General features: G+C 36.9%; 1 pseudogene; it reads right to left on the bottom strand.

The window, feature by feature from the left end:
* LOC117316378 overlaps positions 1 to 11,602 on the bottom strand; it is a 28,398-nt pseudogene extending 16,796 nt beyond the window's left edge.
* Between the last annotated feature and the right edge of the window lie 2,374 nt (positions 11,603 to 13,976).

Genomic DNA, 13,976 nt, shown 5'->3' on the forward strand with positions numbered 1-13,976 from the left:
ACTCACTGTCTAAAACAACAAAATCACAGTATAAAACAACAAAGTAGCAGTCTAAAACAACAATCCCACAGTCTAAAACAACAAACTCACAGTATAAAACAACATACTCGCAGTATAAAACAACAAACTCAAAGTCTAAAACAACAAACTCGCAGTCTTAAACAACATACTCGCAGTCTTAAACAACAAACTCAAACTCTTAAACAACAAACTCAAACTCTTAAACAACAAACTCAAACTCTTAAACAACAAACTCAAAGTCTAAAACAACAAACTCAAAGTCTTAAACAACTACCTCAAAGTCGTAAACAACAAACTCGCAGATTTAAACAATAAATTCGCAGTCTTAAACAACAAGTTCACAGTATCAAACAACAAACACACAGTCTAAAACAACACACCCGCAGTTTAAAAAACAAATTGGCTGTCTTAAACAACAAACTCACAGTATAAAACAACAACGTCGCAGGCTAAAACAACAAACTCAAAGTTTTAACAACAAACTCGCAGTCTAAAATAACAAACCCACAGTCTAAAACAACACACTCAAAGTCTAAAACAACACACTCAAAGTCTAAAACAACAAACTCAAAGTCGAAAACAACAAACTCAAAGTCGAAAACAACAAACTCAAAGTCGAAAACAACAAACACACAGTCTAAAACAACACACCCGCAGTTTAAAAAAACAAATTGGCTGTCTTAAACAACAAACTCACAGTATAAAACAACAACGTCGCAGGCTAAAACAACAAACTCAAAGTTTTAACAACAAACTCGCAGTCTAAAATAACAAACCCACAGTCTAAAACAACACACTCAAAGTCTAAAACAACAAACTCAAAGTCGAAAACAACAAACTCAAAGTCGAAAACAACAAACTCAAAGTCGAAAACAACAAACACACAGTCTAAAACAACACACCCGCAGTTTAAAAAACAAATTGGCTGTCTTAAACAACAAACTCACAGTATAAAACAACAACGTCGCAGGCTAAAACAACAAACTCAAAGTTTTAACAACAAACTCGCAGTCTAAAATAACAAACCCACAGTCTAAAACAACACACTCAAAGTCTAAAACAACAAACTCAAAGTCGAAAACAACAAACTCAAAGTCGAAAACAACAAACTCACAGTCGAAAACAACAAACTCACAGTCTAAAAAACTCGCAGTCGAAAACAACAAACTCGCAGTCTTTAACAACAAACTCGTAGTCTTAAACAACAAACTCGCAGTCTAAAACAACACACTCAAAGTCTTAAACAAACTCGCAGTTTTAAACAACAAACTCAAAGTCTAAAACAACAAATTCGCAGTTTTTAACAACAAAAATCAGTCTTAAACAACAAACTCACAGTCTAAAACAACAAACTAAAAGTCTAAAACAACAAACGCAAAGTCGAAAACAACAAACTCAAAGTCTTAAACAACAAACTCGCAGATTTAAACAATAAATTCGCAGTCTTAAACAACAAGTTCACAGTATCAAACAACAAACACACAGTCTAAAACAACACACCCGCAGTTTAAAAAACAAATTGGCTGTCTTAAACAACAAACTCACAGTATAAAACAACAACGTCGCAGGCTAAAACAACAAACTCAAAGTTTTAACAACAAACTCGCAGTCTAAAATAACAAACCCACAGTCTAAAACAACACACTCAAAGTCTAAAACAACAAACTCAAAGTCGAAAACAACAAATTCGCAGTTGAAAACAACAAACTCACAGTCTAAAACAACAAATTCGCAGTTTTAAACAACAAACTCAGTCTTAAACAACAAACTCACAGTCTAAAACAACAAACTAAAAGTCTAAAACAACAAACGCAAAGTCGAAAACAACAAACTCAAAGTCGAAAACAACAAACGCAAAGTCGAAAACAACAAACTCAAAGTCGAAAACAACAAATTCGCAGTTGAAAACAACAAACTCGCAGTCGAAAACAACAAACTCGCAGTCGAAAACAACAAACTCACAGTCTTAAACAACAAATTGGCTGTCTTAAACAAAAAACTCACAGTATAAAACAACAAACTCGCAGTCTAAAACAACACACCCGCAGTTTAAAAAACAAATTGGCTGTCTTAAACAACAAACTAACAGTATAAAACAACAAACTCGCAGTCTTAAATAACAAACACGCAGTCTAAAACAACAAAATCGAAAAATTAAACAACAAACTCGCAATCTCAGACAATAAACTTGCAATATAAAACAAACTCGCAGTCTAAAACAACAAACTCGCAGTCTCAAACAACAGACTCACCGTCTAAAACAACAAACTTGCAGTATAAAACAACAAACTCACAGTATAAAACAAGAAGCTCGCAGTCTAAAACAACACTATAAGTTTAAAAAAAACTCGCTGTCTAAAACAATAAACAATCAGTCTAAAACAACAAACTCGTAGTCTAAAATAAACTCGCAGTATAAAACAAACTCGCAGTCTTTAATTACAAACCCACAAACACAATCTGATACAACAAAAATATCGGTTATCTTCAAAATCTTCATTTTAAGCAACAAGCGCACTGTCTATTTAATAAACTCTCAGTTTAAAATAACAAAGATGTAAATTGGTTAATTTTGAATATCGAGAAAATTTACATTAAAACGGTATCACTTTTTTGTCTAGTATAGAACCAATTCGTAGTTACGGGTTGTTTGCCTATATATATTACAGATAGTTGTCATAGTTAAATAGTAGAGACCTTCTGACTTACCGGTAATCTTGGTCCTAAAACTGTTACATTTGGCACAACAAGATCTCTCTAATGACTGGTCATAGCAGGTGTATGGCTCAAGGTCGATCTCGCCGCATGTCCGTCCGAACGGCAGGACCGGCTGGTCACCAAACACGCAGTTATCTATGATGTTAACCACAACGTTACCAAGGTTACTCTGATTTAAATACAGTGACATAATGCATAAGGCAATGACAAATCGCTGGACATACTTTTGTAAAACTCAGGCTTCAGGACACCATATATAAAATATACATTGTAAAATTCAGTCTTTAAGGCAACATAATAGAAATATAAATTGTAAAACTCAGGCTTCAAGGCAACACAATAGAAAATATACATGGTAAAACTCGGGATTCAAAGCAACACTAGAAAATATACATTGTAAAACTCTGGCTTAGCGGCAAAAATAGAAAATATTCATCGTAAAACTCAGACTTCAAGGCAACACAATGAAAAATAAAACTACAAGGAAACGATACAAACATATACATTGTAAAACTCAAACTCCCAGACAACGATACAAATATATACATTGTAAAACTCAAACTCCCAGGAAACGATACAAATATATACATTGTAAAACTCAAACTCCCATGAAACGATACAAATATATATATTGTAAAACTCAAACTCCCATGAAACGATACAAATATATACATTGTAAAACTCAAACTCCCATGAAACGATACAAATATATACATTGTAAAACTCAAACTCCCATGAAACGATACAAATATATAGTATTGTAAATCTCAAACTCCCCGGAAACGATACAAACATATACATTGTAAAACTCAAATTCCTAGGAAACGATAAAATTTTTTATCTTGTCTGATGAAGGTGAGAGAATCATACATTGGTTGTGATATCTATTTTTTGTACCAAAGTCCTTTCATATTAGTCGTGTTATTTAACTTTAGTTTGACGTACCTACTGCAGTCTCAGCTGTGATATCTTTTTCACAGACGCCTTGATTGCATTTCTACAAAAACAAAATGATTACATTAAATTAATTACACGTACATTACATTGAATTAATAACACACACAAAAATCAACACACAATCTTTTTTGTTCCGATGTTCAAAACGATCTCTGATTTTTAAGATGAAACATACTGAACTGTTTCCGCACAAGGTGCCGTCTGCCGGAAGCAAGAGTGCGCATAAGCCAGTCTCCGGAACAAAGCATGGCATTCCGCGGCAAATAGTCGAGTAGTCCATGATGAATTCCTGTGTAACATTCATCACTTTATGAATCTCAAATAAAACATTTACATAGATAATATCGTCGTCTAAATAGGACGGTATTGGGACATCACGTGGACAAATGGAGGGTGGGAGTCTCCAAGGTTTACTACCTGTAGACATCAGTGTGGGATACCATTACAACGAATGTTAATCGAGTCCCCAATACAAACTAGGACATGTCTGATTAGCGTAAACGGCTAGGTAACGGTATACCATTAACGGTTAGGGGTGTAATACTTACCGAATGTTAAACCAACCTCGCTAAGATGTCATAGGATGCTGTATTACAATATAGGTACACACCCCGGTTACTTCAACGTTCCTTAGCTTCTTTAACTTGAAGTTTTACATTGGAAAGCATTACAGAATAAAGGAAATATAAGTTAAGGAACTTTCCTTTAATTCTGTAAAGTTTCTCTGTGGGAAATGTTAATTTGAGGAATATCCTTCAGGAATATTGATGAGACTGGCCCCAGGTTAGTTGTGTCGATGAGACTGGCCCCAGGTTAGTCGTGTTGAGGTTTGGTGCTCAACAGGAACATAATAGTTTAAATGTTATTTCTGATGACAATAGTATGATGATGCGTTTTTATTAAATATCGTTCATTTACTACTATAAACACAAAAAAATACAAAACGATTCCCCTGCCAGATGAATGGGTGTCACCTGCTCGACCACATGGGTTTACCGGGTATACCGGTTTCCCCCGACAAGAGTGATTGACATGTTTAGTTAATATCACTTTTTTCAGTTATTGTAAAATATATCAAGTTATACAAGAACAAGAATTGTCCAGATATATTCTTATACTGGCAAATCTTCCTGTTTTGCAATATTGATTCAGACATATCCAAGAGACTTAAATGATGAAGTTTGGTTAATTTATGATTTGCTATTCTGGAGACAGTCTATAATTTACCCGACAGACGTATGAGTTTTGACCGTTGGTCAGTCTACACTGTTGGTCAGCCCCGTATGTATCCCCGGGTAGTTCCCGGAGGTACTGTTCAAGGTTCTCCGGGTACTGGTTCCCGAAGGAGTCCTCCAGGCAGTTCCTGAAAGGAATGAAGAAAAGACACACAAGATATTGAGCCTGTTTTAATACAAATTAAGTGTTAGGTAGATCAAACTGTTTCGTCCCCCTAGGACTCGTCAGTGGTGTTAAGGGCCTGACGCTGATACCTATACTGTAGGAGACGAGAGAAGAAACCCAACAAAGATCAATAGAAATGTCACAATCTGGATTGCGAGGTGCTATAACCCAATAATTCGATTCATTTTATAATTCTTATAGTGGGGGCCAAAGAATGTGAAGCACGTGTGTGTATGTAATACCCTACTAATTATGTAATAATATTATCAGTAGTATTCAAATAACTCAGATGGTAGAATTACTATATTCCATTTAATTTTCATTACATTTTCACTTTTTTATTAGATGTTGATTGGTCTCCATCCGATACCATTTACTCTGCGACAGTGATAAAACATCGTCTTTCACGCTCGTGCTAGTGTTCTGTGACGTCGCGTAATTCCAGCCAATCGGACAAGTGTCCACCAAGTTGCGCGAGAATTCAGTTCGATGTTTTATCAAAGATGAGGTAGTTATGACGCTCTGGTGAATATTTTGGAATCAGATCTATTCGAATGACATGGAATCATACCTTAAATGGTTTGTTCTCTTGTTTTGATACCGAAATGTAATAAAACAGTTAAGGCACTTTGTATAAAAGGATATGGAGCTCATATAAGCAATTAATCAATCCGGCCTCGGTCGATATTGGCTATCTTCGCTCGGTATATATAAACTATCGTATTGATTGAAACAAAATGCCTTCATTGTATAATAAAGTTTGTTTTTGAGACGAAACACGGCATCCACGTTCTTATGAAACTAATTATCAGATTACTGTATAATGCATTTAATAGATTATCCTAAAATATGTTTTTAGCTGTACATACGTTTCCAGTTCCTCGATGAAATCCTTGAAGTAGCTGATGGAACAAGGGGAGAACTCCCACAGGTTTCTAGCCCGAGCTTCGTCCGGGGGGAAGCGGAACCTAGGCGTCATCATATTCAAGTTTGTGGACAAACAGAAATTTCCGTCCAAGTCCAGCCTCGCTCCGAGACTACAACATAATACAAGATAATTCAACCAAGCTAGCACCACACTAGATACTAGTACGATAAAATAAAACGAAATCCTACTGAACTAAATACATCACAATGAAAACTAAATACAACGCAATAAACACAAAACAATAAAGTATCGGTAACGCAGCGCAATACAATATAGTACAATGTAAAACGATACAAGGTAAAATAATACAATGTAAAGTAATGCAACGTAAAATAATACAATGTAAAATAATACAATGTAAAGTAATACAATGTAACATCGGACATTGTAGCATAATACAATGTAACGTTATAAAAAGCTACTTTATATAATATACCGGAATACAGTGCAGCATGATACAGTGTAACATAATACAATTTAACCTAATACAATGTTTTGACCCATGGCCAAATGTTACACGAGTCCATACTAATACTTAGCAGTAGCAGAGCGTGATTAGTTAATACTAACCTCCGACCTATTTCCCTGCCGAAGAATCCCACAGTCCGGGTATCGTATGTGTCCTCGACAACTGATATCGGGGAAAACGTACAGATAGAATCCGGGAACGACAGACCTGAAACCATGTCAACATTTAAACACCTGACTCAATGTTTATTGTATTAGAACATAATATACAATATGCTGAAAAATGTCAACGACATATACCTTATGATTCTTGAGAGATATGTGTACTTTCGAGATGTAAGTGATGCTAGGGACAACTAGAACTACATGTGCTAGTTTGCAGAAACAGTGTTATAACAATTTCCCGACAAATGAAGACATGAGTTAATCCTCACAATACGAGTATAGCGCGTGCGGACGTTTAGTGTCTTACCTTTGTAATAGGCCGTGCCCCCGTACGTCAGATTGTACCTGTTGACGATAGATAGAGGATATCTAAAACAACATCTACAGTAATAACACATAGATATCACGAGTGTGGCTAATATTTGGATATTTTTCACGAGTGTGGCTAATATTTGGATATTTTTCACGAGTGTGGCTAAAATTTGGATATTTTTCACGAGTGTGGCTAATATTTGGATATTTTTCACGAGTGTGGCTAAAATTTGGATATTTTTCACGAGTGTGGCTAATATTTGGATATTTTTCACGAGTGTGGCTAATATTGGGATATTTTTCACGAGTGCGGTTAAGAGATTGAGTTATACCTCGGTATATTTTGCTATAAAATGTAATAAACAGAATATCCATCAGAGGTGCATGTATGTTACGGGTAGATATGTAAGTCCGGAGTGTTACGGGTAGATATGTTAGTCCGGAGTGTTACGGGTAGATATGTTAGTCCGGAGTGTTACGGGTAGATACGTAAGGCCGGAGTGTTACGGGTAGATACGTAAGGCCGGAGTGTTACGGGTAGATATGTTTGTCCGGAGTGTTACGGGTAGATATGTTAGTCCGGAGTGTTACGGGTAGATACGTAAGGCCGGAGTGTTACGGGTAGATATGTTAGTCCGGAGTGTTACGGGTAGATATGTTAGTCCGGAGTGTTACGGGTAGATATGTTAGTCCGGAGTGTTACGGGTAGATAGATATGTAAGTCCGGAGTGTTACGGGTAGATATGTTAGTCCGGAGTGTTACGGGTAGATATGTTAGTCCGGAGTGTTACGGGTAGATATGTTAGTCCGGAGTGTTACGGGTAGATATGTTAGTCCGGAGTGTTACGGGTAGACACGTAAGGCCGGAGTGTTACGGGTAGATATGTTAGTCCGGAGTGTTACGGGTAGACACGTAAGGCCGGAGTGTTACGGGTAGATATGTTAGTCCGGAGTGTTACGGGTAGATACGTAAGTCCGGAGTGTTACGGGTAGATATGTTAGTCCGGAGTGTTACGGGTAGATATGTTAGTCCGGAGTGTTACGGGTAGATATGTTAGTCCGGAGTGTTACGGGTAGATAGATATGTTAGTCCGGAGAAATCGGTTGCGCGCGGTGCTTGTACATGTATGTTTTGTTAGGTCCGTGAATCCACAGGGACTGGACAAAAGAGGTGCATGCTATATTATGTTACGGGTAGGTCTGTTGGTTGACATCTTCTCTTAAACTGTTACATTCAGCTAAGCAAATAATATGTGTCATTTGGTCGATCACTCGTTACAACGTGTCGAACTACCATGGTAAGGTATAACTTATTGGACCTAACCATAACTCTATACGTAAAAACGTGACTAACTGTTATTGTAGGGTATAACTTATTGGACCTAACCATAACTCTATACGTAAAAACGTGACTAACTGTTATTGTAGGGTATAACTTATTGGACCTAACCATAACTCTATACGTAAAAACGTGACTAACTGTTATTGTAGGGTATAACTTATTGGACCTAACCATAACTCTATACGTAAAAACGTGACTAACTGTTATTGTAGGGTATAACTTATTGGACCTAACCATAACTCTATACGTAAAAACGTGACTAACTGTTATTGTAGGGTATAACTTATTGGACCTAACCATAACTCTATACGTAAAAACGTGACTAACTGTTATTGTAGGGTATAACTTATTGGACCTAACCATAACTCTATACGTAAAAACGTGACTAACTGTTATTGTAGGGTATAACTTATTGGACCTAACCATAACTCTATACGTAAAAACGTGACTAACTGTTATTGTAGGGTATAACTTATTGGACCTAACCATAACTCTATACGTAAAAATGTGACTAACTGTTATTGTAGGGTATAACTTATTGGACCTAACCATAACTCTATACGTAAAAACGTGACTAACTGTTAGTGTAGGGTATAACTTATTGGACCTAACCATAACTCTATACGTAAAAACGTGACTAACTGTTATTGTAGGGTATAACTTATTGGACCTAACCATAACTCTATACGTAAAAACGTGACTAACTGTTATTGTAGGGTATAACTTATTGGACCTAACCATAACTCTATACGTAAAAACGTGACTAACTGTTATTGTAGGGTATAACTTATTGGACCTAACCATAACTCTATACGTAAAAACGTGACTAACTGTTAGTGTAGGGTATAACTTATTGGACCTAACCATAACTCTATACGTTAAAACGTGACTAACTGTTATTGTAGTGTATAACTTATCGGTCAAACCAACTATGTAACGTAAATCAGTCAAACTTATTGGTCACGTGACCTACCCCGTGAAGAGCACTATATGGTCAAAGGGCGGAAGGATAGTATCGTTGACCCAGCCCTGGAAATCCTCCAGTACCTCGGAAGCATCAACCATGTCCCTCAGTGACCCCTCCTCGGGCTCCTCACGACGACCCTCCGTCCAGTACGCCGCGGTGGCATTCTGTCAACAACAATAGTACTGTGGAATACCTAGTTATCTTGCCATACACAGTCTAGTGGAATATCTCGTTATATTGTCATACACAGTCTAGTGGAATATCTCGTTATATTGCCATACACAGTCTAGTGGAATATCTCGTTATATTGCCATACACAACACAGTAGAATATCTCGTTATATTGCCATACACAGTCTAGTGGAATATCTCGTTATCTTGCCATACACAGTCTAGTGGAATATCTCGTTATCTTGCCATACACAACACAGTAGAATATCTCGTTATATTGCCATACACAACACAGTAGAATATCTCCTTATATCGCCATCGTTTACGCTACAGCATTGTCAACAGCATACATACGATCTGCAGGTTCGTAGTTGTGCTTGCAGCTAAGACACTTAATATGTTTATCCTCTTTACAGAATTACATTGTATTGTCTACATTACATCGTATTGTCTACATTACATCGTATTGTCTACATTACATCGTATTGTCTACATTACATCGTATTGTCTACATTATCCTATCCTGTTTAGAAAATGACCTGGATTCTTTTTTTAACAAGGAACTGTACTTAATCTTATCCTATCTGTCAAAGGCTATTTTAAATCTTCAGTATTTCAGTAGCTTAAACCAAGAAAAACGTTTGATCAATCCTCTCCATCCTCTACATTAAAAACGTGCTTTACATCAAAATAGTTGTTTTTTTTCGCTCTTATCACTACCATTCGTCATACTTAAGTTAACATAGTAAGTCTCTGTACCTTAGCAATGATGAGCCTTACATCAAGCCCCTGCTCTTTAGCGATGATGAGGGAAGCCTTTGTACACTAGCGATGATGAGCCCTATGGTAAGCATTTGTACACTAGCGATGATGAGCCCTATGGTAAGCATTTGTACCTCAGCAATGATGATCCCTATGGTAAGCATTTGTACACTAGCGATGATGAGCCCTATGGTAAGCATTTGTACCTCAGCAATGATGATCCCTATGGTAAGCATTTGTACACTAGCGATGATGAGCCCTATGGTAAGCATTTGTTCCTCAGCAATGATGAGCCTTACATCAAGCCCCTGCACATTAGCGATGATGAGGGAAGCCTTTGTACACTAGCGATGGTGAGCCCTATGGTAAGGATAACTATCTAAGCGTTGATAAAGCCTACAATAGGCTTCTCACCTTAGCGATGATGAGCTCTACAATAGGCTTCTCACCTTAGCGATGATGAGCCCTCCAAACTCTAGCTGTATCCTCACATCCGAATCCTGTATTCCCTCGTAACGTGCATTCGTCTACAAATAAAACACATGGACAGTTTCAGTGAACTGATCAACATTCAAATGTATATATTAATATTGGTCGCAAAATGATATAACTGAAAATGTGATTGTTTTATATCAAAAGGCTTAACATAGCCCTCACTGAATGCGTACATTACAGAATTCAGCTTTGTCTCTGCACAGAAGTGTCCGGACAACTTTTCCGATTACTCACAACATCTCAGATAATACCATTTTAGGGGTCCTTAGTTACCATTGATAATGAATGGGTACGCTGATATGTCAAATAGATGTGTGATTTCTCTGAAATATTTCTGGATGTGTACCTACCCTGTTGAATACAAATGAATAGTAGCGCGTGATGTTCTGCTCTGTGGCCTTGTCACGTTCTTGTCTCGTGGCATCTGGCAGGTTGGTAAGTTTGTAAAACCTAGTTAAACCATCACACCAGAATTAAATCAGTGGCACTCCTATGTAATCTGCGCATATCCTAATACGATTTTTTTCATGTTAAAATTAGGATTAACGAATGGTATTTCACCATTGGACTCATCTTTTCTTTCTTTCTTTCTTTCTTTCTTTCTTGCTTTCTTTCTTTCAATAGTATTAGTTCGTGTGTGTCACAAGTGGAGCACTTTCTTTAGTTTTACACCGGATATTGGTACTATTGAATCGAAGTAAACACGGTTTTCAATGGTTTTGATGAGGTTTTATTTACCACGAGTACACAGCGAAGTCGACTACCATCAGAATCTGTATCCGGCTGTAATCGTCCGCCTGTCGTTTTGTTCTGACACCAGATTCCTGGCTGTCTTCCGGGGATCCTGTCACCGCAAGGTAAACGTCGGACAAAATGTGAGTTAAACTACATGACATGGTTGATTCGGACATAAAATGATAAAAAAACTCTCACTTCCAAAACATTAACCGCGAATGATGGGCACATTTTACTTATTTATAATAGGAATACAATGTACTATTAAACGCCAAAATTTATGCATAAAGTAAACAAAAAGATAAAAAGACATCGGCTAAAAAAGGAGAAAATAAGATCGATTGCAAAACAAAAGGAGAGTGTTGTATAGTTTAATACAATAAAAAATACAAAAAGTACATAATTTACCAGCATCCGAAAGTTTAAATTTCTCTATTTATCTTTTAAAATAAAAAGCGAAAATGGCTGACCAGCCTTCTTAGATGATACATCATGGGAAAGAATCATATGCTATACATATATGTATGTATGCCACGGTTAATTTCTCCCAATGCTCCTCCTAGCTTGATAAGAAATATGTGTAATGTTACATGCTCTTGATAATATTGAAATACACAGATATTTCTCTCTTCTATGTCCACTTCTCATCTCTCTATCGTAATATACTTCGCCTTAGAATGCTTCTATTTATCTTTCTTCTCATTTGTCCTCTCGTGATATATTTCTATACTGTGGCTGCCATCTTATGTATTTTGTGACAAGTAGTGTCTATACGATGTTGGCACAGTAGCAGTGATTAACAGCTTTGAAAAAGAGCAGACTGTGATTTAAATTTATTACCACGGACAAACACTTATAACCACGGACAAACACTTAAAACCACGGACAAACACTTATAACCACGGACAAACACTTAAAACCACGGACAAACACTTATAACCACGGACAAACACTTAAAACCACGAACAAACACTTATAACCACGGACAAACACTTATAACCACGAACACACACTTATAACCACGGACACACACTTAAAACCACGGACAAACACTTAAAACCACGGACAAACACTTATAACCACGGACAAACACTTAAAACCACGAACAAACACTTATAACCACGGACAAACACTTATAACCACGGACAAACACTTAAAACCACGGACAAACACTTATAACCACGGACACACACTTATAACCACGGACACACACTTATAACCACGGACACACACTTAAAACCACGGACATACACTTAAAACCACGGACAAACACTTACAACCACGGACAAACACTTATAACCACGGACAAACACTTAAAACCACGGAAAAACACTTTAAACCACTGACAAACACTTATAACCACTGACAAACACTTATAACCACGGACAAACACTTATAACCACGGACAAACACTTATAACCACGGACAAACACTTATAACCACGGACACACACTTAAAACCACGGACAAACACTAATAACCACGGACAAACACTTATAACCACGGACAAACACTTAAAACCACGGACACACACTTATAACCACGGACAAACACTTATAACCACGGACAAACACTTATAACCACGGACAAACACTTATAACCACGGACAAACACTTATAACCACGGACACACACTTATAACCACGGACAAACACTTATAACCACGGACAAACACTTATAACCACGGACAAACACTTATAACCACGGACAAACACTTAAAACCACGGACAAACACTTATAACCACGGACAAACACATATAACTACGGACAAATACTTATAACCACGGACACACACTTATAACCACGGACACACACTTATAACCACGGACAAACACTTACAACCAAAGACTAACATTAGTAATCACGGACTAACAATAATAACCACGGACAAACAATAATAACCACGGAGTAAAAATAATAACCACGGAGTAACAATAATAACCACGGACAAACAATAATAACCACGGACAAACAATAATAACCACGGACTAACAATGATAACCACGGACAAACAATAATAACCACGGACAAACAATAATAACCACGGACTAACAATAATAACCACGGACAAACAATAATAACCACGGACAAGCAATAATAACCACGGACTTAAAATAATAACCACGGACTAACAATAATAACCACGGACTAACAATGATAGCTACGAACTAACACTTACCTATCGTTTTAAAGGCATCATTACTCAATATTAATGGTTGAATTTCCACCAAAGAAACCAAAATCAGGAGGTAGATATATGTTTCCATTGTCAAGTCATCAATAATTCTTAAAACGGAGCTGGTATGGTTTACCTTCCTATCCAGTGAACGGCGAAAAACGATTGTACCGTGTCAAAAGGTCCAGCAGGTTACAACCAGCAATGGCATTAAAGGCACACATTCTAAGCATTTACAAAAAAAAAAAAAAAAAAAACTATAAACAAAAATAGGAATTTCGCTACAGCTGCTAAGATTCTTATTTTGCAATAATTGCGAAAAAATCTAATAAGATATACGCATGCATTAACAAAATAACTC

Source organism: Pecten maximus, chromosome 18, assembly GCF_902652985.1.
Source record: "Pecten maximus chromosome 18, xPecMax1.1, whole genome shotgun sequence".
Taxonomy (NCBI): domain Eukaryota; kingdom Metazoa; phylum Mollusca; class Bivalvia; order Pectinida; family Pectinidae; genus Pecten; species Pecten maximus.